Source organism: Oncorhynchus nerka, linkage group LG27 (genome assembly GCF_034236695.1).
Source record: "Oncorhynchus nerka isolate Pitt River linkage group LG27, Oner_Uvic_2.0, whole genome shotgun sequence".
NCBI lineage: Eukaryota > Metazoa > Chordata > Actinopteri > Salmoniformes > Salmonidae > Oncorhynchus > Oncorhynchus nerka.
The window spans coordinates 16,809,553-16,837,529 of record NC_088422.1 but is presented as its reverse complement, the minus strand read 5'-3'; the positions used below and the strand labels follow the sequence as shown (position 1 = coordinate 16,837,529).

The following is a 27,977-nucleotide window of genomic DNA, read 5'->3' as shown; positions in this document are numbered from 1 at the left end:
CTCGCGATGGTGAAGCTGTAGAACTTTTTGAGTATCTGGGGACATATGCCAAATCTTTTCAGTTTCCTGAGGGGGAAAAGGTGTTGTCGTGCCCTCTTCACTACTGTCTTGGTGTGTTTGGACCCTGATAGATTGTTGATGATGGGGACACCAATGAACTTGAAACTCTCGACCCGCTCCACTACAGCTCTGTCGATGTCAATGGGTGCGTGTTCGGCCCTCCTATCCCTGTAGTCCAAGATCAGCTCCTTTGTCTTGCTCATGTCATGGGAGATGTTGTCCTGGTACCACACTGCCAGGTATCTGACCTCCTCCTTATAGGCTTTCTCATTATTTTTGATGATCAGGCCTGGTTGTGAACCAAAGCAAGTTGTAGCCTAGCAGCTATCCCTTTCATTCCCTCAACCTCACCTGTTCTGTCCTGGTGTTGATATTGATGGGGGAAAAGAAAGAGATAGAGGCATTAACTTACTGCTTGCATGTGCGTGCATGTTTGTGTGTGTGTGTGTGTGTTTACATTGATGTATTGTTATGTTAGGTTGATGGTGGGGCAGTGGCAGGGGGATGGGTAAAGGAACTAATATAGAAACAACAAACAATCCCACCTCCGCTCTCTTTCTCTCTCCCTACCTCTTGTTATTTCTCTGTCATTGATCAACAGTGTAGCAGCGATAGCCTGAAGGAGGCAGTGATTATCAGCTGTGGTCAGACTGGCCCATCTTAATGTCAGCCTCCAAAACCAGGGGGCAGCAGAGCTAAGGCAGACACGAGCTCCAGACACCAGCTCCAGGCTGCTCCGCACCCGTTTGATACCACTGCTCCTTTGTGGGAGAAGCTCTGTTTTTTTCCTCCCGTCTTCTTCCCTCGTTTGGTTCTGAAAGCAACTGTCTGCATCTAATTGCCCAGGGGGATTTTATTATCAATTCCTTGCCTGTGATTTTGGGCTGTCTTTCTTTCGATCGTGTTTTTATGAATATATGAAACTGAAGCAAGTGAACTGGGATTGATATGTGGAAGAGACAGATTCTGTATCCGTTTGGGCAGATAGGTGGCAGCCTTCTCTCTTTCTCTCGCTCTGTCTCTCTCTCACTATCCCTCTCTCTCGCTCACTAATCCCTCTCTCACTCTCTCACTATCCCTCTCTCTCACTATCCCTCTCTCTCGCTCACGATATCCCTCTTGCTTTATCTTCTTTCTCTGCTTGTTCAATGTTCACACAGAATCACAGGGCTGCAAATTAACCTGTCACTTCATCATTTGACAAGCTCTTCATTTTTATTCATTAGGACTTGGGCCTGCCCTGGCTACATATTGCCCCGGCTATGTCTTGCCTCGGCTCTTGTCTTCTCCTCTTTCTTATTGATCCCTCCCTACGTCCCCTCTTTCGTCTCTCTCCCTTTTTCCTTGTCTATTTTCCCTGGTCTGCTGTGTGTGGACGATAGAGCCTAGCAGTAGCTGCAATAGCCCTAGTTAGCATAGCATAGCATCGCGCTACTACAGATTCTGCTAGTGTAGTGTGAGTGGGCAGGGGAGAACAGAACAGAAGGTGTATGTATAGGAGGCAGAGAGCTCTGTAATCTATCCTCCACGGTGTGGACAGCTACAGTAACCAGATGAATGCACAGCCATCAGGGGGAGCTTGGCAGGGTATTTGCCCAGATCAAGGCCAGACTCTGGAGGGTTCGAGAGGTATCAGACACATGGGGCCTATGGAAATGGAAGGCTTTGTCACTGAAAGAGCTCTCGCCCTCCTGAGACCACATACTGTACAGAGGAGGATATGGGTGGTGTCTTTACCTCTCTCTCTTTCTCGCTTTCTTCCCTCCATTTCTATTATCTCATGGAAACCTACGTTTCAGGGTTGTATTTTGAGAATGTATTTATATTTTGGGGGGGCAGAAGAGAACTAGGAGACCGATGTTTGCCGTTTAATATTTTTTTAAAGGTTTTCAGTATTCACTCAGAAGGAGTGAATGTGGTGCAGCGTGTATTTTATTGTTACTTCATTGCTTCAACTATTTCTTGTACTGTGTATTGGGCCTGACTCTTATAGGGTGTAGTATTGCTGTTAGGTCTCATTTCTCTGTGGGTTATTTGAGAAGGCAATAGAAAGCATCAGATTGACTAATAATCTTATATCATTAATATATTATCACACTGAGTGGCCAGAGCAGTAACACTGTTACTTAACAGCAGAGGAGCACTGCTTTGTCTTAGCAGGCCGAGGTGGAGAGTAGCGGGGCTGGAGAGAATAATAACACTAACAGTTCACTGAGGTAAACACAAAATGGAGGGATGTGTGTGTTCCTCCCTATGTATGTGTACCTGCGCTCCTGCACTCTTTAAAGAATCCCCAAAACCATAGTAGGTAGTCCAACCAGGTAAGTTCCCCCACATCATGCTGTACTGTGTTACTAGCCTACTACAGCATGAGGCATTCTTGAATTTGTGGTTTGATTATGATATTTTTCTTGAAATATGTGTGTAATATTAATCTGACTCAATTTGAAGAAAAAAAAGAGTGAGATTTTAGGAGATTATTTGTAGGATCTGAACCTGTTCCTCTTACCATGTGTGGATCAGAGTCAGCACAGCACAGGGGAGGCAGGGCAGTGTTTGCCCAGAGATGAATCTCTTAGTGTGAGCAGACTGAGGACGGAGAGGGGGTCTGCGGACCTGCTATCCTGGGGATTACAGAGGTCCTTCACCATCTCTCTCCACAGGAAGGGTTTCTAGCTTGCCACTACCCTGGCTGTGTCTCTCTGAACTCAGGAAGCCCCTCTGTGTGTGTGTGTGTGTGTGTGTGTGTGTGTGTGTGTGTGTGTGTGTGTGTGTGTGTGTGTGTGTGTGTGTGTGGCCTGCACTCTCGCTGATAATGGCAGCATAAACTTTTCACCCCTCTCTGTGGTTAGAGCTGGCTAATGTAGTGCTCCACTGTGAACCCCTCTCTGTGGTTAGAGCTGGCTAATGTAGTGCTCCACTGTGAACCCCTCTCTGTGGTTAGAGCTGGCTAATGTAGTGCTCCACTGTGAACCCCTCTCTGTGGTTAGAGCGAGCTGGCTAATGTAGTGCTCCACTGTGAACCCCTCTCTGTGGTTAGAGCGAGCTGGCTAATGTAGTGCTCCACTGTGAACCCCTCTCTGTGGTTAGAGCGAGCTGGCTAATGTAGTGCTCCACTGTGAACCCCTCTCTGTGGTTAGAGCTGGCTAATGTAGTGCTCCACTGTGAACCCTTCTCTGTGGTTAGAGCTGGCTAATGTAGTGCTCCACTGTGAACCCCTCTCTGTGGTTAGAGCTGGCTAATGTAGTGCTCCACTGTGAACCCCTCTCTGTGGTTAGAGCTGGCTAATGTAGTGCTCCACTGTGAACCCCTCTCTGTGGTTAGAGCTGGCTAATGTAGTGCTCCACTGTGAACCCCTTTCTGTGGTTGGAGCTGGCTAATGTAGTGCTCCACTGTGAACCCCTCTCTGTGGTTAGAGCTGGCTAATGTAGTGCTCCACTGTGAATGCATGCGCCAAACCATGTGTGTGTGACAGACTATAAGAGAGATAAGAGGAATTCACTGCGATTTTCAGTCAGGAATACTAATTTCACTAGTCAATTTAAACTCTTAGTTCCACAGATTTGCGACTGAACTAAGATATGTTATTCACATGTATCTCAGATTAGCCCCACATTTCCAAAGTGTACCCTCAATTAGTATTGAATACATTTGATCAATTATGTATATAATATATATATATATTTTTATTTTCTCCCACATACAAGATGAGAGTTGATCAATGTGACATGTTTGTGTGTACTGTGCACTTATTTGTATATGATCAAGTTTTTCTAAGTGAACTTGTGTGTGTACTTGTGAATACTGTGTGTGCGTGTGAATACTGTGTGTGCCTCTGAATGCTGTGTGCCTGTGGATACTGTGTGTGCCTGTGAATACTGTGTGTGCCTTTGAATACTGTGTGTGCCTCTGAATACGGTGTGTGCCTGTGAATACTGTGTGTGCCTGTGAATACTGTGTGTGCCTGTGAATACTGTGTGTGCCTGTGAATACTGTGTGTGCCTCGGAATACTGTGTGTGCCTCGGAATACTGTGTGTGCCTCTGAATACTGTGTGTGCCTCGGAATACTGTGTGTGCCTCGGGAATACTGTGTGTGCCTCGGAATACTGTGTGTACCTCGGAATACTGTGTCTGCCTCTGAATACTGTGTGTGCCTGTGAATACTGTGTCTGCCTCTGAAAACTGTGTGTGCCTGTGAATACTGTGTGTGCCTGTGAATACTGTGTGTGCCTGTGAATACTGTGTGTGCCTGTGCCTAATAGAGATGGGGAGTGAATGCAGCTTTCCATTTATAGGCCCTTTAATGGGCTGCGTAGAGTCTTTAGCAGTAGCGCGCACGTCTCAAGCCCTTCCTTATGGTTGATTGCACTTTGAGTCCTTTTCGCCTGAAAACCAAGCTCATTGCAGCCAGAAGAGCCTCCCACAAGTTGTCCTTGTGCATCTACGTAGATTCTGCACCCCAACACCTTTTCACATGAATATTTGTGATGGGACTGTTCTGCGGACAGCGTTTCTCTTCTCCCCCTTTGTTCTTGCGTTTGATGTAATGGTGGCAACTACAGAAAGGAGAGCAGGGAGAGTGTGTGAAAATGGTAGTTAAGTGGGCTTAAGGGGTGCTTCAGTACTTTCTGAAAGGCTGGGCCTCTGAATGGCCTCTCAGACTGCTGAGCTGCAGTGTAGTAAACAAGACCGGTCCAGCACAAAGATGTGCCTCAAATGACCCCACCCCACCGACTCCCCCCTGACATCTGGCCAATCCCAGGAAGATCTGGATCTCCCCTCTCCTTTTTCTCCCCCATATCTTTTTTATTTTTTTGAGGGGGGGGGGGGGGGGGCTACACTCATCCCCAGTGCCTGGGCGGTTCAACTCTTTTGTTTGCTTAATTGCGATGTGTATAATATGCTAGTCTCTCGGAGGTCCGCGCAAGACAATTAGACAATCCAGCAAATTTAATGAGACACTGCCAGTCGACCACAATCCCCTCTGCCTTAAGATACACCCTGGTCCATTGGCACTGACAGTGGGGGGGGATTTGGGCTGCCCGTGTGTTTGTTTTGTGTACATGTGAGTCTTAGGAAGTGTAGGTTGCCTGAATAAATCAAATAAAAGGTATTTTGTTTTCAATTTAGCTTTGTTTTTTGGTGATTCCCATGGCTTCTACCGACCCAGTGGAGAATTCCTGGGAATGGGCAAGTAATGGGCAGCGATTATCCCCGGCACCCAGGGATTGGAAGGAGCACTTCACATTGTCATTCCCGTAAGCAAGAGGGATGGCCGTTGGGCCTCAGTGACTGATGGACCCTGAGGTGTGACGCCACTGGCCCCACGTCAGACACGGATAAAGACGGACCAAATGGCAAATCTTAATAAGACCTTCATTATATGTCTTCGCTCTTCGTCGCATGAAGATGAATTAATAACTGCACTTCACCGTAGTCAAGTGATCTTAATTCACAAGCTCAAATCTACACTTACATGAAGTTGTGATGGGCAGTGTTTTTTCACCTCCTATTTTCTCACTAATAACACTGTTACAACAAAAGACTGTGTTATTACGTCTCCAACCCAGAAGAAAGGAAATGAGAAAAGGACGGGTCGCCTGACACCCCACGATTAATCTTCCAGTAAGCGTTGTCAGCCAGAAACGGACATAAATGGATCACTCACATTAACCGGGGGAGTGTAGGTAAGGGCTTTAACAAGCGTTTACCAGAGTCCATTTTCTCACTAATGAAGATGGGAATAAGCGACCTCAGATAAAAGCCCTGCCAGTGTTAAAACTTAAAGGTCTGTCTTCTCGCTGAAGAGGAGAAGGAGGAGGAGGAATTAAATCAAAAAGGATTTGTCACATGTGCCAAATAGAACTGGTGTAGACTTTACCGTGAAATGCTTGGTTACGAGATCTTCCCAACGATGCAGAGTTGACAAATAAAAATAAAATAACACAAGAATGAAGCTATGTACAGCTACTACCAGATCAATCAGATCAATGTGCAGAGGTATTTGAGGTAGATGTGTACAGTACCAGTCAAAAGTTTGGACTCCTACTCTTTCAAGGGTTTTTCTAAAGTTTTACTATGAAATAACCCATATGGAATCATGTAGTAACCAAAGAAGTGTTAAACAAATCAAAATATTTGTGATATTTGAGATTCTTCAAAGTAGCCACCCTTTGCCTAGATGGCATCTTTGCATACTCTTGGCATTTTCTCAACCAGCTTCATGTGGAATGCTTTTCCAACAGTCTTGAAGGAGTTCCCACATATGAGGAGCACTTGTTAGCTGTGTTTCCTTCACTCTGCATTCCAACTCATCCCAAACCATCTCCATTGGGTTGAGGTCAGATGATTGTGGAGGCCAGGTCATCTGATGCAGCACATGACGTATCACTGCAGAATGCTGTGGTAGCCATGCTGGTTAAGTGTGCCTTGAATTCTAAATAAATCACTGACAGTGTTAACAGCAAAGCACCATCATACCTCCTCCTCCATGCTTCACGTTGGGAACCACTACTCTGCGTCTCACACAGACATGTCGGTTGGAACAAAAAATCTCAAATTTGGACAGATTTCCACTGGTCAAATGTCCATTGCTCATGTTTCTTGGCCCAACCAAGTCTCTTTCTTTTATTGGTGTCCTTTAGTAGGGGTTTCTTTGCAGCATTTCAACCATGCAGGCCTGATTCATGCAGTCTTCTCTGAACAGTTGATGTTGAGATGTGTCTTTTACTTGAACTCTCTGAAGCATTTATTTGGGATGCAATCTGAGGTGGTTAACTCTAATTAACTCATCCTCTGCAGCAGAGGTAACTCTGGGTCTTCCTTTCCTGTGGCAGTCCTCACGAGAGCCAGTTACGTCATAGCGCTTGATGGTTTTTGCGACTTCACTTGAAGAAATTTTCAAAGTTATTGACATTTTCCGGATTGACTGACCTTCATTTCTTAAAGTAATCATGGACTGTAGTTTCTCTTTGCTTATTTGAGCTGTTCTTGCCATAATATGGACTTGGTCTTTTACCAAATAGGGCTGTCTTCTGTAATACACCCCTACCTTGTCACAAAACAATTTATTGCCTCAAACGCATTATGAAATTAATTCCACAAATTAATTTGCAAGAGTGTGCAAAGCTATTTTGGGTGGCTACTTTGAAGCATAGTTTTGATGTCTTCACTATTATTCTACAATGTAGAAAATTATCTAAAAATAAAGAAAAACCCTTGAATTAGTAAGTGTGTCCAAACTTTTGACTGGTACTGTACATGAAGGCAGTAAGTTCTGGGTAAGTTCCACATCTGGATTGTGCTCGTTTTTTTCTACTCAAAATTCTTCAATGATCAACAACTTAATTGGTTGTTGATCATTGCTAGACAGCCATTTTCTGTTCTTGCCATAGATTTCTAAGTAGATTTAAGTGAAAATTGTAACTCTTCTTGGTAAGCAACCCCAGTGTAGATTTGGCCTTGTGTTTTAGGTTTTTGTCCTGCTGAAAGGTGAATTCATCTCCCAGTGTCTGGTGGAAAGCAGAATGAACCAGGTTTTCCTCTAGAATTTTGCCTGTGCTTCGCTCCATTCAGTTTATTTTTTTAATCCTGAAAAACTCCCCAGTTCTTAAAATTTACAAGCATACCCATAACAGTATGCAGCCACCACAATGCTTGAAAATATGGAGAGCGGTACTCAGTAATGTGTTTTATTGGATTTGCCCCAGACATAACACTTTGTTTTCAGGACAAAAAGTGAATTGCTTTACCACATGTTTTGCAGTATTACTTGAGTGCCTTTTTGCAAACAGGATACATGTTTTGGAATATTTTTTATTTTCAACAGGCTTCCTTCTTTTCACTCTGTCATTTAGGTTCGTATTGTGGAATAACTACAATGTTGTTGATCCATCCTCAGTTTTGTCCTATCAGAGCCATTAAAATCTGTTTTAAAGTCACCATTGGCCTCATGATGAGATCCCTGAATGGTTTCTTTCCTCTCCAGCCACTTAGGAAGGATACCTGTTCCTTTGTAGTGATTGGGTGTATTGATGTATCAGCCAAAGTGTAATAATGATCTTCACTATGCTCAAAGGGATATTCAGTGTCTGATTTTTTTTAACCCATCCACCAATAGGTGCCCTTCTTTGCGAGACATTAGAAATCCTCCCTGGTCTTTGTGGTCGAATCTGTGTTTACAATAATTGTATGTGTTGGGTACGGAGATGAGGTTGTCATTCAAAAATCATGTTAAACACTATTATTGTCCATGCAACTTATTATGTGACTTAAGCACATTTTTACTCCTGAACTCATTTAGGCTTGCCATAACAAAGGGTTTGAATACTTATTGACGCAAGACATTTCGTCTTTAAATGTTTTATTCATGTTTTGTTTTTTGTTTTTGTAATGGGGTATTGTGTGCAGTCCAGATGCCAAAAACAATTTAATACATTTTATATGTAGGCAGTAACACAACAACAATGTGGAAAAATTCAAGCGGTATGAATACGCTGTATGTCTTTTTGTGTTCTCTCGGTATGCCTGTGTGTGGGGGTTTTGTGTTCTGTCAGTATGCCTGTGTGTGTGGGTTTTGTGTTCTGTCGGTATGCCTGTGTGTGGGGGTTTTGTGTTCTGTCGGTATGCCTGTGTGTGTGGGGTTTTGTGTTCTGTCGGTATGCCTGTGTGTGGGGTTTTGTGTTCTGTCGGTATGCCTGTGTGTGTGGGGTTTTGTGTTCTGTCGGTATGCCTGTGTGTGGGGGTTTTGTGTTCTGTCGGTATGCCTGTGTGTGGGGGGTTTGTGTTCTGTCTGTATGCCTGTGTGTGTGGGGTTTTGTGTTCTGTCGGTATGCCTGTGTGTGGGGTTTTGTGTTCTGTCGGTATGCCTGTGTGTGGGGGGTTTTGTGTTCTGTCGGTATGCCTGTATGTGGGGGTTTTGTGTTCTGTCGGTATGCCTGTGTGTGGGGTTTTGTGTTCTGTCTGTATGCCTGTGTGTGGGGGTTTTGTGTTCTGTCGGTATGCCTGTGTGTGTGGGGGTTTTGTGTTCTGTCGGTATGCCTGTGTGTGTGGGGGTTTTGTGTTCTGTCGGTATGCCTGTGTGTGGGGGTTTTGTGTTCTGTCGGTATGCCTGTGTGTGGGGGTTTTGTGTTCTGTCGGTATGCCTGTGTGTGGGGGGTTTGTGTTCTGTCGGTATGCCTGTGTGTGGGGGTTTTGTGTTCTGTCGGTATGCCTGTGTGTGGGGGTTTTGTGTTCTGTCGGTATGCCTGTGTGTGGGGGTTTTGTGTTATGTCGGTATGCCTGTGTGTGTGGGGGTTTTGTGTTCTGTCGGTATGCCTGTGTGGGGGGTTTTGTGTTCTGTCGGTATGCCTGTGTGTGGGGGTTTTGTGTTCTGTCGGTATGCCTGTGTGTGGGGGTTTTGTGTTCTGTCGGTATGCCTGTGTGTGGGGGTTTTGTGTTCTGTCGGTATGCCTGTGTGTGGGGTTTTTGTGTTCTGTCGGTATGCCTGTGTGTGGGGGTTTTGTGTTCTGTCGGTATGCCTGTTTGTGGGGGTTTTGTGTTCTGTCGGTATGCCTGTGTGTGGGGGTTTTGTGTTCTGTCGGTATGCCTTTGTGTGAGAGTGTCAATGTAGTGTGTGTGTGTGTACACAGTATATGATGTGTGTGTATATATAGTCTAGTGAGTGTGTATGTATTTTCTAGTGAGTGTCTATGTGGTGTGTGGTAATGTAGTCTAGTGAGTGTGTATCTATAGTCTAGTGATTGTGTACATGGTGTGTATATATATAGTCTAGCGAGTGTCTATATGGTGTGTGTATATGTAGTCTAGTGAGTATGTACATGGTGTGTATTTATAGTCTAGTGAGTGTGTATCTATAGTCTAGTGATTGTGTACATGGTGTATATATATAGTCTAGCGAGTGTCTATATGGTGTGTATATGTCTATTGAGTGTGTATGTATAGTCTAGTGAGTGTGTACATGGTGTGTATATATAGTCTAGTGAGTGTCTATATGGTAGGTGTATATGTCTATTGAGTGTGTATGTATAGTCTAGTGAGTCTAGTGATTGTGTACATGGTACATGGTGTATATATATATATATATTGCAAGAGTGTGCAAAGCTTGTGTTTCCTTGCAGGTAACCATGATTGACAGAGGAAGAACAATGATTCCAAGCACCACCCTCCTTCTGTTATTCAAACTCAATCAACATGACAGAGTGATCTCCAGCCCTGTCCTCGTCAACACTCACACCTGTGTTATGTATATATATTTATATATAGTGATTGTGTGTATATATAGTATTGTGAATGTGTGTGTGTGTGTATATATATATAGTATGTATATATATTATAGTCTAGTGAGTGTGTATGTGTGTGTATATGTATGTTGTGTATATGTGTACATATGTATATAGAGTCTAGTGAGTGTTAATACAGTATATAGTCTAGTGAGTGTGTATATATATATACTATTGTGAGTGTGTGTATATATATATATAGTAGAGGTCGGCCGATTATGATTTATTGGAGGTCCAAAAAAGCCGATTCTGATTAATCGGCCAATTTTTTATTTATTTATTTGTAACAATGACAATTACAACAATACTGAATTAACACTTATTTTAACTTAATATAATATATCAATAAAATCAATTTAGCCTCAAGTAAATAATGAAACATGTTCAATTTGGTTTAAATAATGCAAAAACAAAGTGTTGGAGAAGAAAGTAAAAGTGCAATATGTGCTAATCAAATCAAATCAAATGCTATGTAAGAAAGCTAACATTTCAGTTCCTTGCTCAGAACATGAGAACATATGAAAGCTGGTGGTTCCTTTTAACATGAGTCTTCAATATTCCCAGGTAAGAAGTTTTAGGTTGTAGTTATTATAGGAATTATAGGACTATTTCCCTCTATACCATTTGTATTTCAATAACCTTCGACTATTGGATGTATAGCTTCCGTCCCTCTCCTCGCTCCTCCCTGGGCTCGAACCAACAACACAACGACAACAGCCACCATCGAAGCAGCTTAACCCATGCAGAGCAAGGGGAACAACTACTAGACGGCTCAGAGCGAGTGACGTTTGAAACGCTATTATCGCGCGCTAACTAGCTAGCCATTTCACTTCGGTTACACCAGCCTCATCTTAGGAGTTGATAGGCTTGAAGTCATAAACAGCGCAATGCTTGACGCATAACGAAGAGCTGCTGGCAAAATGCACGAAAGTGCTGTTTGAATGAATGTTTACGCGCCTGCTTCTGCCTACCACCGCTCAGTCAGATACTTAGATACTTGTATGCTTGTATGCTCAGTCAGATTATATGTAATGCAGGAACCATGTGTAGTTAACTAGTGATTATGATTGATAATTTTTATAAGATAAGTTTAATGCTAGCTAGCAACTTATGTTGGCTTACTGCATTGTTATTGCGTTGGACTAGTTAACTGTAAGGTTGCAAGATTGGATCCCCCGAGCTGACAAGGTGAAAATCTGTCGTTCTGCCCCTGAACGAGGCAGTTAACCCACCGTTCCTAGGCCGTCATTGAAAATAAGAATGTGTTCTTAACTGACTTGCCTAGTTAAATAAAGGTATATTTAAAAATAAAAAAATTGAAATAGGCAAATCACTACCCAAAAATACCGATTTCCGATTGTTATGAAAACTTGAAATTGGCCCTAATTAATCGGCCACTCCGATTAATCGGTCGCCCTCTAATATATAGTCTAGTGAGTGTTTATACAGTATATAGTGTGTGGGTGTGTGTGTATATTGTATTGTGAGTGTGTGTTTGTGTCTGTGTCTGTGTATATATATATATATACACACACACACAGTCTAGTGAGTGTGTATATATAGTATTGTATGTATGTGTGTATATATTCAGTATATACACATGTATATATATATATATATATATATATATATATATATATATATATATATATAGTATATACGTGTATGTATATATATATATATATATATATATACTATATATATTGCCCCAGGGATGTACTGGGCCGTACCCTCTGTAGCGTCAAGCGGTGATGCAGTCAAGATGCTCTCAGTGGTGCAGCTGTAGAATTTCTTTTTACCCCCTTGTCTCCCCAATTTCGTGGGATCCAATTGTTAGTAGTTACTATCTTGTCTCATCGCTACAACTCCCGTACGGGCTCACGAGAGGCGAAGGTCGAAAGCCATGCATCCTCCGAAACACAACCCAACCAAGCCGCACTGCTTCATAACATCCAACCCGGAAGCCAGCCGCACCAATGTGTCGGAGGAAACACTGTGCACCTGGCGACCTGGTTAGCGTGCACTGCGCCCAGCCCGCCACAGGAGTCGCTAGTGCGCGATGAGACAAGAATATCCCTACCGGCCAAACCCTCCCTAACCCGGACAACGCTAGGCCAATTGTGCGTCGCCCCACGGACCTCCCGGTCCCGGCCGGCTGCGACAGAGCCTGGGCGCGAACCAAGAGTCTCTGGTGGCATAGCTAGCACTGCGATGCAGTAGCTGTAGAACTTTCTGACGATCTGAGGGCCCATGACAAATCTTTTCAGAAGAGGTTTTGTTGTGCCTTCTTCACAACTGTGTTGGTGTGTACGTGGACCATGTTAATTCCTTAGTGATGTGGAAACAGAGGAACTTGAAGCTCTCAAACCGCTCCACCTCAGCCCTGTGGATGGGGGTGTGCTCGGCCCTCCACTTCCTGTAGTCCACGATGAGAGAGAGAGAGGGGTGCCCTGAGACAACTGTTCTGAGGCTCCCATCGCCCTCACCCCGGCCCTTTGCTTTAATGAGAGGGCCTGACAAGCCCACTGCTGCCACTTTACTAGCCTGCCAGCCCCTGCCCATCTGATCCTCCCTGATCCTGACTTCTGGCCTTTCTGTCTATCTGTCTGTTTGTTGATCCAAAGTGGCAGGACTGGTCAGTACCAGAGGCCGTCTGAGCACTGGGTCCCTGTACCACACCTGCAGACTGACCTGCCTCCATTTACTGTCATCAGCATGGCCAAGACAAGCACCCTTTAGACTGCCCAACATGCCTGATAAGATGGACAAGAGGGTGGTGTTTGTCCTTGTGGGATTGAGTTTAGTGACTCTCACACACTGTGAACTATTTACACAGCAGAGATGTAGGTGCTTGGCAGATCCACACACGGTCATCTCGTGCCCAGACACCCCAGCCCAGGGGATAGGGAGATCTCAGCAGGGAGATGTGTTTATGCAGGATGTATTATACATGTCTCTCTCTCTTTTTTCCCAAGCTGTCTGTCTGGCCTGTTGTCATCTGACCAGGTCTGTCCAGGCAGGAAGGCAGGCGACTGGGCCTGTGATATGAAGGGGAGGTCTCCAGGACATCTCAGCAGCACAGTCCCAGAGGTAGCCTAGCGAACACACAGAGAGACAGGCCCGTTGAATTCCTAATGCCGCCCCTGTCAGCCCCCCCTCTCGTCTTGACACATGCTGGATAGACTTCTAAGGGTTTGGAAAGGCCGTATACAAAATAAGAAAAATGCTGGACAAGTATCAACTATTAAATTACAGTCTGAAGAGGATTTACTGTGTTTGTTTCTTCGGGACAGTCAAGGACCTAGTTTTGCATCCGGACATACTGTGCTGTGCAGACCTTCTTATTACATATATAATTAGTGACCATTATTTGAGGTTAAAGTCAGGCATGAGAACTCCTGAGGTCACTTGTCTTTCCACTGGCCTAACACTGTTGATAAGTTAATGAGCCGGTCCCTTCAACAGTTGGTAAGAGGGTTTTCCAGTTAGAAGGATATGTGGGACATTGAGTCAAACCACTGCTAAAAAAAATGTCTTGTTTCTGGTGCGACGTCGACATCATTACAGCGAGAGCTGTGCTCGCTGACCCCGAGCTTGACGACACCAGCAGAGGCTCAGTCTGTTCTGCTTGTCTCTCTATCATGCCACACACTCTCCGTCTTCTGTGTCGAAGACGCCATTTTACCTTTTTTCTATCCGCCTCTTCCCTCCGCCTCTTCCCTCCTCCTCCGCCCCAAACATTTTTAATTATTTCTTCTCTCAAGTATTGCGTCTCTGTAACCAAGGAGCTGACATTGATGCATGTGCTGATAAATCCACAAACACTGGGAACAAGATTAACAAAGATTTTGAGGAAAGGGTGACAGCTAATTTTGCTCAGTGGTCCGCGTCTCGTTCAGAAGTTATGTTTTTGATAGAGCGCCATGTCGACTCACGCCGGGGAGCTCGATGCTAATGGGAGGAGTTCCGTGGCATTTGCACTTTTTTGATTGTTTTTCTTTCCCCACTCCCCCATCTCTCTCCCTCTCCCTCCCCCTCTCTCTCTCTCCCACTCCCCCATCTCTCTCCCTCTCCCTCTCCATCCACCTCTCTCTCTCTCCCTCTCCCTCTCTCTCTCTCTCTCTCTCTCTCCCTCTCCCTCCCCCTCTCTCCCTCTCCCTCCCGCTCTCCCTCTCCCTCTCCCTCCCCCTCTCTCGCTTTCCCCCACAGAGCATTTTGCTTGCTTGTCTTGTTCTCCTCTTTTGATTGTGCATTCTAACATACTATGTTATCCTAACTTAAGAATGGTGCGAATATGTTATCCTAACTTAAGAATGGTGCTAATATGTCATCCTAACTTAAGAATGGTGCGAATATGTTATACTAACTTAAGAATGGTGCGAATATGTTATCCTAACTTAAGAATGGTGCGAATATGTTATCCTAATTTAAGAATGGTGTGAATATGTCATCCTAACTTAAGAATGGTGTAAATATGTTATCCTAACTTAAGAATGGTGTAAATATGTTATCCTAACTTAAGAATGGTGTGAATATGTTATCCTAATTTAAGAATGGTGTGAATATGTTATCCTAACTTAAGAATGGTGTGAATATGTTAACCTAACTTAAGAATGGTGTGAATATGTTATCCTAACTTAAGAATGGTGTGAATATGTTAACCTAACTTAAGAATGGTGTGAATATATTATACTAACTTAAGAATGGTGTGAATATGTCATCCTAACTTAAGAATGGTGTAAATATGTTATCATAACTTAAGATAGAATAACATTCCCAACATTTGCTATAACTTGCTTGATTTGAAGCTTCTTTAAAGTGGTCACACATAGATGAATAAAGAGTTAACAGGCCGCCTACTGAAATCATTCCCTTTTAAAGGGATACTGGCATTGAAGCCCTTAATCTACTTCCCCAGAGTCAGATAATCTCGTGGACATAAACTCAGCAAAAAAAAGAAACATACTCTCACTGTCAACTGCGTTTATTTAAAGCAAACTTAACATGTGTAAATATTTGTATGAACATAACAAGATCCAACAACTGAGACATAAACTGAACAAGTTCCACAGACATGTGACTAACAAATGGAATAATCTGTCCCTGAACAAAGGGGGATCAAAATCAAAAGTAACAGTCAGTATCTGGTGTGGCCACCAGCTGCATTAAGTACTGCAGTGCATCTCCTCCTCCAAGACTGCACCAGATTTGCCAGTTCTTGCTGTGAGATGTTATGCCACTCTTCCATTACATTTTACATTTAAGTCATTTAGCAGACGCTCTTATCCAGAGCGACTTACAAATTGGTGCGTTCACCTTATGACATCCAGTGGAACAGCCACTTTACAATAGTGCATCTAAATCTTTTAAGGGGGGGTGAGAAGGATTACTTTATCCTATCCTAGGTATTCCTTAAAGAGGTGGGGTTTCAGGTGTCTCCGGAAGGTGGTGATTGACTCCGCTGTCCTGGCGTCGTGAGGGAGTTTGTTCCACCATTGGGGGGCCAGAGCAGCGAACAGTTTTGACTGGGCTGAGCGGGAACTGTACTTCCTCAGTGGTAGGGAGGCGAGCAGGCCAGAGGTGGATGAACGCAGTGCTCTTGTTTGGGTGTAGGGCCTGATCAGAGCCTGGAGGTACTGAGGTGCCGTTCCCCTCACAGCTCCGTAGGCAAGCACCATGGTCTTGAACTGGAAGCCAGTGGAGGGAGCGGAGGAGCGGGGTGACGTGAGAGAACTTGGGAAGGTTGAACACCAGACGGGCTGCGGCGTTCTGGATGAGTTGTAGGGGTTTAATGGCACAGGCAGGGAGCCCAGCCAACAGCGAGTTGCAGTAATCCAGACGGGAGATGACAAGTGCCTGGATTAGGACCTGCGCCGCTTCCTGTGTGAGGCAGGGTCGTACTCTGCGGATGTTGTAGAGCATGAACCTACAGGAACGGGCCACCGCCTTGATGTTAGTTGAGAACGACAGGGTGTTGTCCAGGATCACGCCAAGGTTCTTAGCGCTCTGGGAAGAGGATACAATGGAGTTGTCAACCGTGATGGCGAGATCATGGAACGGGCAGTCCTTCCCCAGGAGGAAGAGCAGCTCCGTCTTGCCGAGGTTCAGCTTGAGGTGGTGATCCGTCATCCACACTGATATGTCTGCCAGACATGCAGAGATGCGATTCGCCACCTGATCATCAGAAGGGGGAAAGGAGAAGATTAATTGTGTGTCGTCTGCATAGCAATGATAGGAGAGACCATGTGAGGTTATGACAGAGCCAAGTGACTTGGTGTATAGCGAGAATAGGAGAGGGCCTAGAACAGATCCCTGGGGGACGCCAGTGGTGAGAGCGCGTGGTGAGGAGACAGATTCTCGCCACGCCACCTGGTAGGAGCGACCTGTCAGGTAGGACGCAATCCAAGCGTGGGCCGCGCCGGAGATGCCCAACTCGGAGAGGGTGGAGAGGAGGATCTGATGGTTCACAGTATCGAAGGCAGCCGATAGGTCTAGAAGGATGAGAGCAGAGGAGAGAGAGTTAGCTTTAGCAGTGCGGAGCGCCTCCGTGATACAGAGAAGAGCAGTCTCAGTTGAATGACTAGTCTTGAAACCTGACTGATTTGGATCAAGAAGGTCATTCTGAGAGAGATAGCGGGAGAGCTGGCCAATGACGGCACGTTCAAGAGTTTTGGAGAGAAAAGAAAGAAGGGATACTGGTCTGTAGTTGTTGACATCGGAGGGATCGAGTGTAGGTTTTTTCAGAAGGGGTGCAACTCTCGCTCTCTTGAAGACGGAAGGGACGTAGCCAGCGGTCAGGGATGAGTTGATGAGCGAGGTGAGGTAAGGGAGAAGGTCTCCGGAAATGGTCTGGAGAAGAGAGGAGGGGATAGGGTCAAGCGGGCAGGTTGTTGGGCGGCCGGCCGTCACAAGACGCGAGATTTCATCTGGAGAGAGAGGGGAGAAAGAGGTCAGAGCACAGGGTAGGGCAGTGTGAGCAGAACCAGCGGTGTCGTTTGACTTAGCAAACGAGGATCGGATGTCGTCGACCTTCTTTTCAAAATGGTTGACGAAGTCATCTGCAGAGAGGGAGGAGGGGGGAGGGGGAGGAGGATTCAGGAGGGAGGAGAAGGTGGCAAAGAGCTTCCTAGGGTTAGAGGCAGATGCTTGGAATTTAGAGTGGTAGAAAGTGGCTTTAGCAGCAGAGACAGAAGAGGAAAATGTAGAGAGGAGGGAGTGAAAGGATGCCAGGTCCGCAGGGAGGCGAGTTTTCCTCCATTTCCGCTCGGCTGCCCGGAGCCCTGTTCTGTGAGCTCGCAATGAGTCGTCGAGCCACGGAGCGGGAGGGGAGGACCGAGCCGGCCTGGAGGATAGGGGACATAGAGAGTCAAAGGATGCAGAAAGGGAGGAGAGGAGGGTTGAGGAGGCAGAATCAGGAGATAGGTTGGAGAAGGTTTGAGCAGAGGGAAGAGATGATAGGATGGAAGAGGAGAGAGTAGCGGGGAGAGAGAGCGAAGGTTGGGACGGCGCGATACCATCCGAGTAGGGGCAGTGTGGGAAGTGTTGGATGAGAGCGAGAGGGAAAAGGATACAAGGTAGTGGTCGGAGACTTGGAGGGGAGTTGCAGTGAGGTTAGTGGAAGAACAGCATCTAGTAAAGATGAGGTCGAGCGTATTGCCTGCCTTGTGAGTAGGGGGGAAGGTGAGAGGGTGAGGTCAAAAGAGGAGAGGAGTGGAAAGAAGGAGGCAGAGAGGAATGAGTCAAAGGTAGACGTGGGGAGGTTAAAGTCGCCCAGAACTGTGAGAGGTGAGCCGTCCTCAGGAAAGGAGCTTATCAAGGCATCAAGCTCATTGATGAACTCTCAGAGGGAACCTGGAGGGCGATAAATGATAAGGATGTTAAGCTTGAAAGGGCTGGTAACTGTGACAGCATGGAATTCAAAGGAGGCGATAGACAGATGGGTAAGGGGAGAAAGAGAGAATGACCACTTGGGAGAGATGAGGATCCCGGTGCCACCACCCCGCTGACCAGAAGCTCTCGGGGTGTGCGAGAACACGTGGGCGGACGAAGAGAGAGCAGTAGGAGTAGCAGTGTTATCTGTGGCGATCCATGTTTCCGTCAGTGCCAAGAAGTCGAGGGACTGGAGGGAGGCTTGGCTGAGATGAACTCTGCCTTGTTGGCCGCAGATCGGCAGTTCCAGAGGCTACCGGAGACCTGGAACTCCACGTGGGTCGTGCGCGCTGGGACCACCAGATTAGGGTGGCCGCGGCCACGCGGTGTGGAGCGTTTGTATGGTCTGTGCAGAGAGGAGAGAACAGGGATAGACAGACACATAGTTGACAGGCTACAGAAGAGGCTACGCTAATGCAAAGGAGATTGGAATGACAAGTGGACTACACGTCTCGAATGTTCAGAAAGTTAAGCTTACGTAGCAAGAATCTTATTGACTAAAATGATTAAAATGATACAGTACTGCTGAAGTAGGCTAGCTGGCAGTGGCTGCGTTGTTGACTTTGTAGGCTAGCTGGCAGTGGCTGCGTTGTTGACACTACACTAATCAAGTCGTTCCGTTGAGTGTGATAGTTTCTACAGTGCTGCTATTCGGGGGCTAGCTGGCTAGCTAGCAGTGTTGATTACGTTACGTTGCGTTAAAATAACGACAATAGCTGGCTAGCTAACCTAGAAAATCGCTCTAGACTACACAATTATCTTTGATACAAAGACGGCTATGTAGCTAGCTATGTAGCTAGCTACGATCAAACAAATCAAACCGTTGTACTGTAATGAAATTAAATGAAAATGTGATACTACCTGTGGAGCGAAGCGGAATGCGACCGGGTTGTTGAGTGAGGAAGTTCTATTCGGTGGACGTTGGCTAGCTGTTGGCTAGCTAGCAGTGTCTCCTACGTTAAGGACGACAAATAGCTGGCTAGCTAACCTCGGTAAATTAAGATAATCACTCTAAGACTACACACTCTAAACTACACAATTATCTTGGATACGAAGACAGCAAAGACAACTATGTAGCTAGCTAACACTACACTAATCAGGTCATTCAGTTGAGTGTAATAGTTTTTACAGTGCTGCTATTCGGTAGACGGTGGAAGTTAGCTAGCTGGCTAGCTGCTGGGCAGATAGCAGTGTAGACTACGTTAGGACGACGAAATACGATAATTACGCAATTATCTTTGATACAAAGACGGCTATGTAGCTAGCTAAGAAGAAATTGCTAAGATTAGACAAATCAAACCGTTGTACTATAGTGAAATGTAATGAAATGTAATGAAAAGTTATACAATTAGCACTGGATGAGAGCACGGACGTGCAAGACACAGCGCAACTGCTCATTTTTATTCCCAGCCTTCATATCAGTTTGAGTTGGCTGAGTTACAGAACTGTGATGTTCTGAAAGACGCATTCAAGCCCAACAGTCTCATTGACTTCTATGCCGCCCTCCCAAACGACACATATCCAAACATCAAAAAACACGCAATGAAAATGTCCACAGTTTTTGGCAGCACGTATATCTGCGAGAAAACCTTTTCTCGCATGAAACTGCTGAAAACCCCGATGAGATCAAGATTGACAGATGAACATTTGCATCAGTGCTTGAGACTGGCTGTAACTAGAATGGAACCTGATATTCAACTTCTCATCAGCCAGATGCAGGCCCACAGTTCACACTGATGAACATACATAGGTAAGCTCACTTTTCTGACTTGAATGAGTCATTCTGAGCATAAACAAATATAATCATAATAAAATCTACTGGGATAAAATCCATCTTTACAACCATACTGGTAGTGAAATGTATTGTGCTGTGTAGGTGCTGTATCACTTAGTTCAGTTTCTCAACCTGCTTCTTTTGTGGTTTTCACAGGGAAGTTGATGAGAGAGAGCTGCAAACAGCGGTGTCTACAAGCCTACTGGAACCTACAAAAGGATTATAAGGAAGGAACACAAGAACTTTAAGAGACTGCTCATATGTGTCAGAGAGATTCTGCTTTGACAACTGAGCTGAACTTTTATCTGTTAAGATTGTGCATGGCACGACAGAAAGTTAATGTTCCATGGCTTTTTTTTCTATGAAGAACCCAGAGTTATTTAGTTATTATTTATTTCCTGTTTTTTCTGTGAAGAACTCAGAGAGGGTTATTTAGTTATTATTTATTTCATTAATAGTGTTATTATTTGTTTCCTGACTTTTTTTCTGTAAAGAACCTGGAAAGGGTTATTTGGTTATTTACATTTACATTTAAGTCATTTAGCAGACGCTCTTATCCAGAGCGACTTACAAATTGGTGCATTCACCTTATGACCTCCAGTGGAACAGTAGTGCATCTAAATCTTTTCAGGGGGAGGGGGGGTGAGAGGGATTACTTTATCCTATCCTAGGTATTCCTTAAAGAGGTGGGGTTTCAGGTGTCTCCGGAAGGTGGTGATTGACTCCGCTGTCCTGGCGTCGTGAGGGAGTTTGTTCCACCATTGGTTATGTGTGGCTTTCTGGAAAACAATAAAAAAATTTAAGCTCCCCTACGATCGTCACACTTTTTCTGTTACAAACTGACACCGGCCCCCCATCAGAGAAGGGAAAAGTTATGTGGCCCTCACAGGAAAAAGTTTGGGGAACCCTGGTCTTAACGATCGTTCCACGGGTGCATGTTCATTGAACAAGCATGGGAAACAGTGTTTAAACCCTTTACAACGAAGATCTATGAAGTTATTTGTATTTTTATGAATTATCTTTGAAAGACAGGGTCCTGAAAAATGTACTTTTCTTTTTTTGCTGAGTTTATGTGGTATATGTTAAAGACGTGGGCTGTAGATGGTGAAGACATGGGCTGTAGATGGTGAAGAGGTGGGCTGTAGATGGTGAAGACGTGGGCTGTAGATGGTGAAGACGTGGGCTGTAGATGGTGAAGACGTGGGCTGTAGATGGTGAAGAGGTGGGCTGTAGATGGTGAAGAGGTGGGCTGTAGATGGTGAAGAGGTGGGCTGTAGATGGTGAAGACGTGGGTTGTAGATGGTGAAGACGTGGGCTGTAGATGGTGAAGACGTGGGCTGTAGATGGTGAAGACGTGGGCTGTAGATGGTGAATGAGGTGGGGCTGTAGATGGTGAAGAGGTGGGCTGGTAAGATGGTGAAGACGTGGGCTGGATGCTGTAGATGGTGAAGAAGAGGTGGGCTGTAGATGGTGAAAAGGTGGGCTGTAGATGGTGAAGACGTGGGCTGTAGATGGTGAAGACGTTGGCTGTAGATGGTGAAGACGTGGGCTGTAGATGGTGAAGAGGTGGGCTGTAGATGGTGAAGAGGTGGGCTGGTGAAGTAGATGGTGAAGACGTGATGGTGAAGAGGTGTAGATGGTGAAGACGTGGGCGTGGGCTGTAGATGGTGAAGACGTGGTGAAGAGGTGGGCTGTAGATGGTGAAGACGTGGGCTGTAGATGGTGAAGAGGTGGGCTGTAGATGGTGTGGGCTGTAAGAGGTGGGCTGTAGATGGTGAAGAGGTGGGCTGTAGATGGTGAAGAGGTGGGCTGTAGATGGTGAAGAGGTGGGCTGTAGATGGTGAAGAGATGTGAAGAGCTGTAGATGGTGAAGAGGTGGGCTGTAGATGGTGAAGAGGTGGGCTGGGCTGTAGATGGTGAAGACGTGGGCTGTAGATGGTGAAGACGTGATGGCTGTAGATGGTGAAGACGTGGGCTGTAGATGGTGAAGAGGTGGATGGTGAAGAGGTGGGTAGATGGTGAAGACGTAGATGGTGAAGAGGTGGGCTGTAGATGGTGAAGACGTGGGCTGTAGATGGTGAAGACGTGGGCTGTAGATGGTGAAGAGATGCGTGGGCTGTAGATGGTGAAGAGGTGGGCTGTAGATGGTGAAGACGGTGGGCTGTAGATGGTTAAGAGGTGGGCGTAGATGGCTGTAGATGGTGAAGACGTGGGCTGTAGATGGTGCAAAGAGGTGGGCTGTAGAGGTGGGCTGTAGATGGTGAAGACGTGGGCTGTAGATGGTGAAGAGGTGGGCTGTAGATGGTGAAGACGTGGGCTGTAGATGGTTAAGACGTGGGCTGTAGATGGTGAAGACGTGGGCTGTAGATGGTGAAGAGGTGGGCTGTAGATGGTGAAGACGTGGGCTGTAGATGGTGAAGACGTGGGCTGTAGATGGTAAATCAGGGGTTAATTGTCCTATCTCCTCTATCTGTGTAGGATTGTGTTGTAGACACGTGTCTGTAATCTTTTTGCTACATCTAATGGTGACTTCGTTGTGGAGTTCGTGGCGTGGCACACCATCAGCCCTATTGTCTCTCAACCTCTTCTCAGCATACCTAGAAGTGATTTATACTCTCAGGCAGATAAGTCATTCCTGCCACAGTTGATTCCCCATATTTTCATCTGAGAAAGGCCTCGCAAACCACTTCCTCCCCCTCTTTCTCCTCCTCGTCCTTCTCCCCCTCCTTCTGCTTCTCCACCCTCTCATCAACCAATTTAGTGTCTGTATGGCAGAAACATCTTGTAGTTTTCACTTGTTATTTTTTGTACCCTTCCTTTTTTGTCTAAATGTTTTCTCCCTTTTCCGCCTCCCCTCTCATGGTCGGCTCCCCTGTCTTCATTTGCAGGCAGCTGACAGCTTCTTTCACTTTTCTTTGTCCATTTTTTTCTCTCTTTTATTTCCATCCGTCCCTCTCCATCTGCTTTCGCTTTTGTTTGCTCTGGTCTTCTCTCATCCCAACTTGATAATGAGGAATGTGGTGTGACCCTGACCTCCGTCGGCATGGTTACGACCCCTGATCCTACCATGTGACCCCCAGTCCCCATTTTGACAGCTTGATTAATTACCTAGTGTTATGATTTATGAGAAAGCGGTATGTAAAAATAGTAGACAACAGGTGGTATTTTTTATATATTTGTAATAGTTCTAGGGGTGTTGGTGTGAATGGGGGTGGGTTATTTTACGACTGCCTTGAACGCTTAATTGCGTTCAACCTCTGGGAATGTCCGGGGTTAATAGGAAAATGTCTGCCACTCCATGCTTGGTTTATTTTGTTGTTCCCAAGAAGAATCTTCTACATGTGTGTGTAGGTGTATTCCCCTAACATACTACCTCTAGCCCTAACACACCTAGCCCTAACATACTGTCCCTAGCCCTAACATACCTAACCTTAACATACTGCCCCTAGCCCTAACATACCTAACCTTAACATACTGCCCCTAGCCCTAACATACTGCCTCTAGTCCTAACATACCTAGCCCTAACATACTGCCCCTAGCCCTAACATACTGCCCTTAGCCCTAACATACCTAGCCCTAACATACTGCCCTTAGCCCTAACATACCTAGGCCTAACATACTGCCCTTAGCCCTAACATATCTAGCCCTAACATACTGCCTCTAGCCCTAACATACTGCCCCTAGCCCTAACATACTGCCCCTAGCCTTAACATACCTAGCCCTAACATACCTGCCCCTAGCCCTAACATACTACCTCTAGCCCTAACATACTGCCCCTAGCCCTAACATACTGCCTCTAGCCCTAACATACCTGCCCAAGCCCTAACATACTTCCCCTAGCCCTAACATACCTAGCCCTAACATACTGCCCCTAGCCCTAACATACCTAACCTTAACATACTGCCCCTAGCCCTAACATAATGCCCCTAGCCCTAACATACTGCCCTTAGCCCTAATATACCTAGCCCTATCATACTGCCCCTAGCCCTAACATACTGCCTCTAGTCCTAACATACCTAGCCCTAACATACTGCCCTAGCCATAACATACTGCCGTTAGCCCTAACATACCTAGCCCTAACATACTGCCCTTAGCCCTAACATACCTAGCCCTAACATACTGCCCCTAGCCCTAACATACCTGCCCCTAGCCCTAACATACCTGCCCCTAGCCCTAACATACCTGCCCCTAGCCCTAACATACCTAGCCCTAACATACTGCCCCTAGCCCTAACATACCTGCCCCTAGCCCTAACATACCTGCCCCTAGCCCTAACATACCTAACCTTAACATACTGCCCCTAGCCCTAACATACCTAGCCCCAACATATTGCCCCTAGCCCTAACATACCTAGCCCTAACATACCTGCCCCTAGCCCTAACATACTGCCCCTAGCCCTAACATACCTAGCCCTAACATACCTGCCCGTAGCCCTAACATATTGCCCCTAGCCCTAACATAACTGTCCCTAGCCCTAACATACCTAGCCCTTACACACCTAGCCCTAACACACCTAGCCCTAACATACCTGCCGAGCCCTAACATACTGCCTCTAGCCCTAACACACCTAGCCCTAACATACCTAGCCCTAAGATACCTGCCGAGCCCTAACATACTGCCTCTAGCCCTAACACACCTAGCCCTAACATACCTGCCCAAGCCCTAACATACTGTCCCTAGCCCTAACATATCTAGCCCTAACATACCTGCCCCTAGCCCTAACATACTGTCCCTAGCCCTAACATACTACCTCTAGCCCTAACATACTGTCCCTAGCCCTAACATATCTAGCCCTAACATACTGCCCCTAGCCCTAACATACTGCCCCTAGCCCTAACATACTGCCCCTAGCCCTAACATACCTAGCCCTAACATACCTGCCCCTAGCCCTAACATACCTGCCGAGCCCTAACATACTGCCTCTAGCCCTAACACACCTAGCCCTAACATACCTTTCCCAAGCCCTAACATACTGTCCCTAGCCCTAACATATCTAGCCCTAACATACCTGCCCCTAGCCCTAACATACTGTCCCTAGCCCTAACATACTGCCCCTAGCCCTAACATACTACCTCTAGCCCTAACATACTGCCCCTAGCCCTAACATACTGCCCCTAGCCCTAACATACTACCTCTAGCCCTAACACACCTAGCCCTAACATACTGCCCCTAGCCCTAACATACCTGACCAAGCCCTAACATACTACCTCTAGCCCTAACATACTGTCCCTAGCCCTAACATATATAGCCCTAACATACTGCCCCTAGCCCTAACATACTGCCCCTAGCCCTAACATACTACCTCTATCCCTAACATACTGCCCCTAGCCCTAACATACTGCCCCTAGCCCTAACATACTACCTCTAGCCCTAACACACCTAGCCCTAACATACTGCCCCTAGCCCTAACATACCTAGCCCTAACATACCTGCCCCTAGCCCTAACATACTGCCCTTAGCCCTAACATACCTAGCCCTATCATACTGCCCCTAGCCCTAACATACTGCCTCTAGTCCTAACATACCTAGCCCTAACATACTGCCCCTAGCCCTAACATACCTGTCCCTAGCCCTAACATATCTAGCCCTAACATACCTGCCCCTAGCCCTAACATACTGTCCCTAGCCCTAACATACTGCCCCTAGCCCTAACATACTACCTCTAGCCCTAACATACTGCCCCTAGCCCTAACATACTGCCCCTAGCCCTAACATACTACCTCTAGCCCTAACACACCTAGCCCTAACATACTGCCCCTAGCCCTAACATACCTGACCAAGCCCTAACATACTACCTCTAGCCCTAACATACTGTCCCTAGCCCTAACATACTGCCCCTAGCCCTAACATACTGCCCTTAGCCCTAACATACTGCCCTTAGCCCTAACATACCTAGCCCTATCATACTGCCCCTAGCCCTAACATACTGCCTCTAGTCCTAACATACCTAGCCCTAACATACTGCCCCTAGCCCTAACATACCTGCCCCTAGCCCTAACATACTGCCCCTAGCCCTAACATACTGCCCCTAGCCCTAACATACTACCTCTATCCCTAACATACTGCCCCTAGCCCTAACATACTGCCCCTAGCCCTAACATACTACCTCTAGCCCTAACACACCTAGCCCTAACATACTGCCCCTAGCCCTAACATACCTAACCTTAACATACTCCCCCTAGCCCTAACATACTGCCCCTAGCCCTAACACAACTAGCCCTAACATACCTGCCCAAGCCCTAACATACTGCCCCTAGCCCTAACATACCTAGCCCTAACATACTGCCCCTAGCCCTAACATGCCTAGCCCTAACATACCTGCAACTAGCCCTAACATACTGCCCTTAGCCCTAACATACCTAGCCCTATCATACTGCCCCTAGCCCTAACATACTGCCTCTAGTCCTAACATACCTAGCCCTAACATACTGCCTCTAGCCCTAACACACCTAGCCCTAACATACCTTTCCCAAGCCCTAACATACTGTCCCTAGCCCTAACATATCTAGCCCTAACATACCTGCCCCTAGCCCTAACATACTGTCCCTAGCCCTAACATACTGCCCCTAGCCCTAACATACTACCTCTAGCCCTAACATACTGCCCCTAGCCCTAACATACTGCCCCTAGCCCTAACATACTACCTCTAGCCCTAACACACCTAGCCCTAACATACTGCCCCTAGCCCTAACATACCTGACCAAGCCCTAACATACTACCTCTAGCCCTAACATACTGTCCCTAGCCCTAACATATATAGCCCTAACATACTGCCCCTAGCCCTAACATACTGCACCTAGCCCTAACATACTACCTCTATCCCTAACATACTGCCCCTAGCCCTAACATACTGCCCCTAGCCCTAACATACTACCTCTAGCCCTAACACACCTAGCCCTAACATACTGCCCCTAGCCCTAACATACCTAGCCCTAACATACCTGCCCCTAGCCCTAACATACTGCCCTTAGCCCTAACATACCTAGCCCTATCATACTGCCCCTAGCCCTAACATACTGCCTCTAGTCCTAACATACCTAGCCCTAACATACTGCCCCTAGCCCTAACATACCTGCCCCTAGCCCTAACATACCTGCCCCTAGCCCTAACATACTACCTCTAGCCCTAACATACTGTCCCTAGCCCTAACATATATAGCCCTAACATACTGCCCCTAGCCCTAACATACTGCCCCTAGCCCTAACATACTGCCCCTAGCCCTAACATACTACCTCTATCCCTAACATACTGCCCCTAGCCCTAACATACTGCCCCTAGCCCTAACATACTACCTCTAGCCCTAACACACCTAGCCCTAACATACTGCCCCTAGCCCTAACATACCTAACCTTAACATACTCCCCCTAGCCCTAACATACTGCCCCTAGCCCTAACACAACTAGCCCTAACATACCTGCCCAAGCCCTAACATACTGCCCCTAGCCCTAACATACCTATCCCTAACATACTGCCCCTAGCCCTAACATACCTGCCCCTAGCCCTAACATACCTGCCCCTAGCCCTAACATACCTAACCTTAACATACTGCCCCTAGCCCTAACATACCTTAAGGGAAGATTTTGGCAGTACCTGTATGGTTAGTCTGAAAGTCCATATTGCAAATGTACGGTCCCTTACTAGACGTCCGAAATTGTTTGTAAAATTCGCGGACGGCGTCGGGCCGAGCGGCAGGGCCGGACCTACCAGGAAGTCATCAAATGAACTTTGTCGGACATTCGGTTTCCGTTTTACAAAAATAATAAGATTTAGGTCATTTTTCCGCCGTCCCGGAAATTCCCACAAGAGGGCATAAGCAATCATATTGGTATTGGACAAAACATCACGATTCACGACGGGGCCTTATCTCGAAAACTGAAAATATTTAGAAGCCGAAACTCGGTGAGCGTAGGGGCGGCATAATGGGCAGTTGGCC

General features: G+C 46.2%; 1 pseudogene; it reads left to right on the top strand.

The window, feature by feature from the left end:
• The window catches only part of LOC115116235 (cotranscriptional regulator ARB2A homolog), a 448,115-nt pseudogene that overhangs the window by 132,132 nt on the left and 288,006 nt on the right, over window positions 1-27,977 (top strand).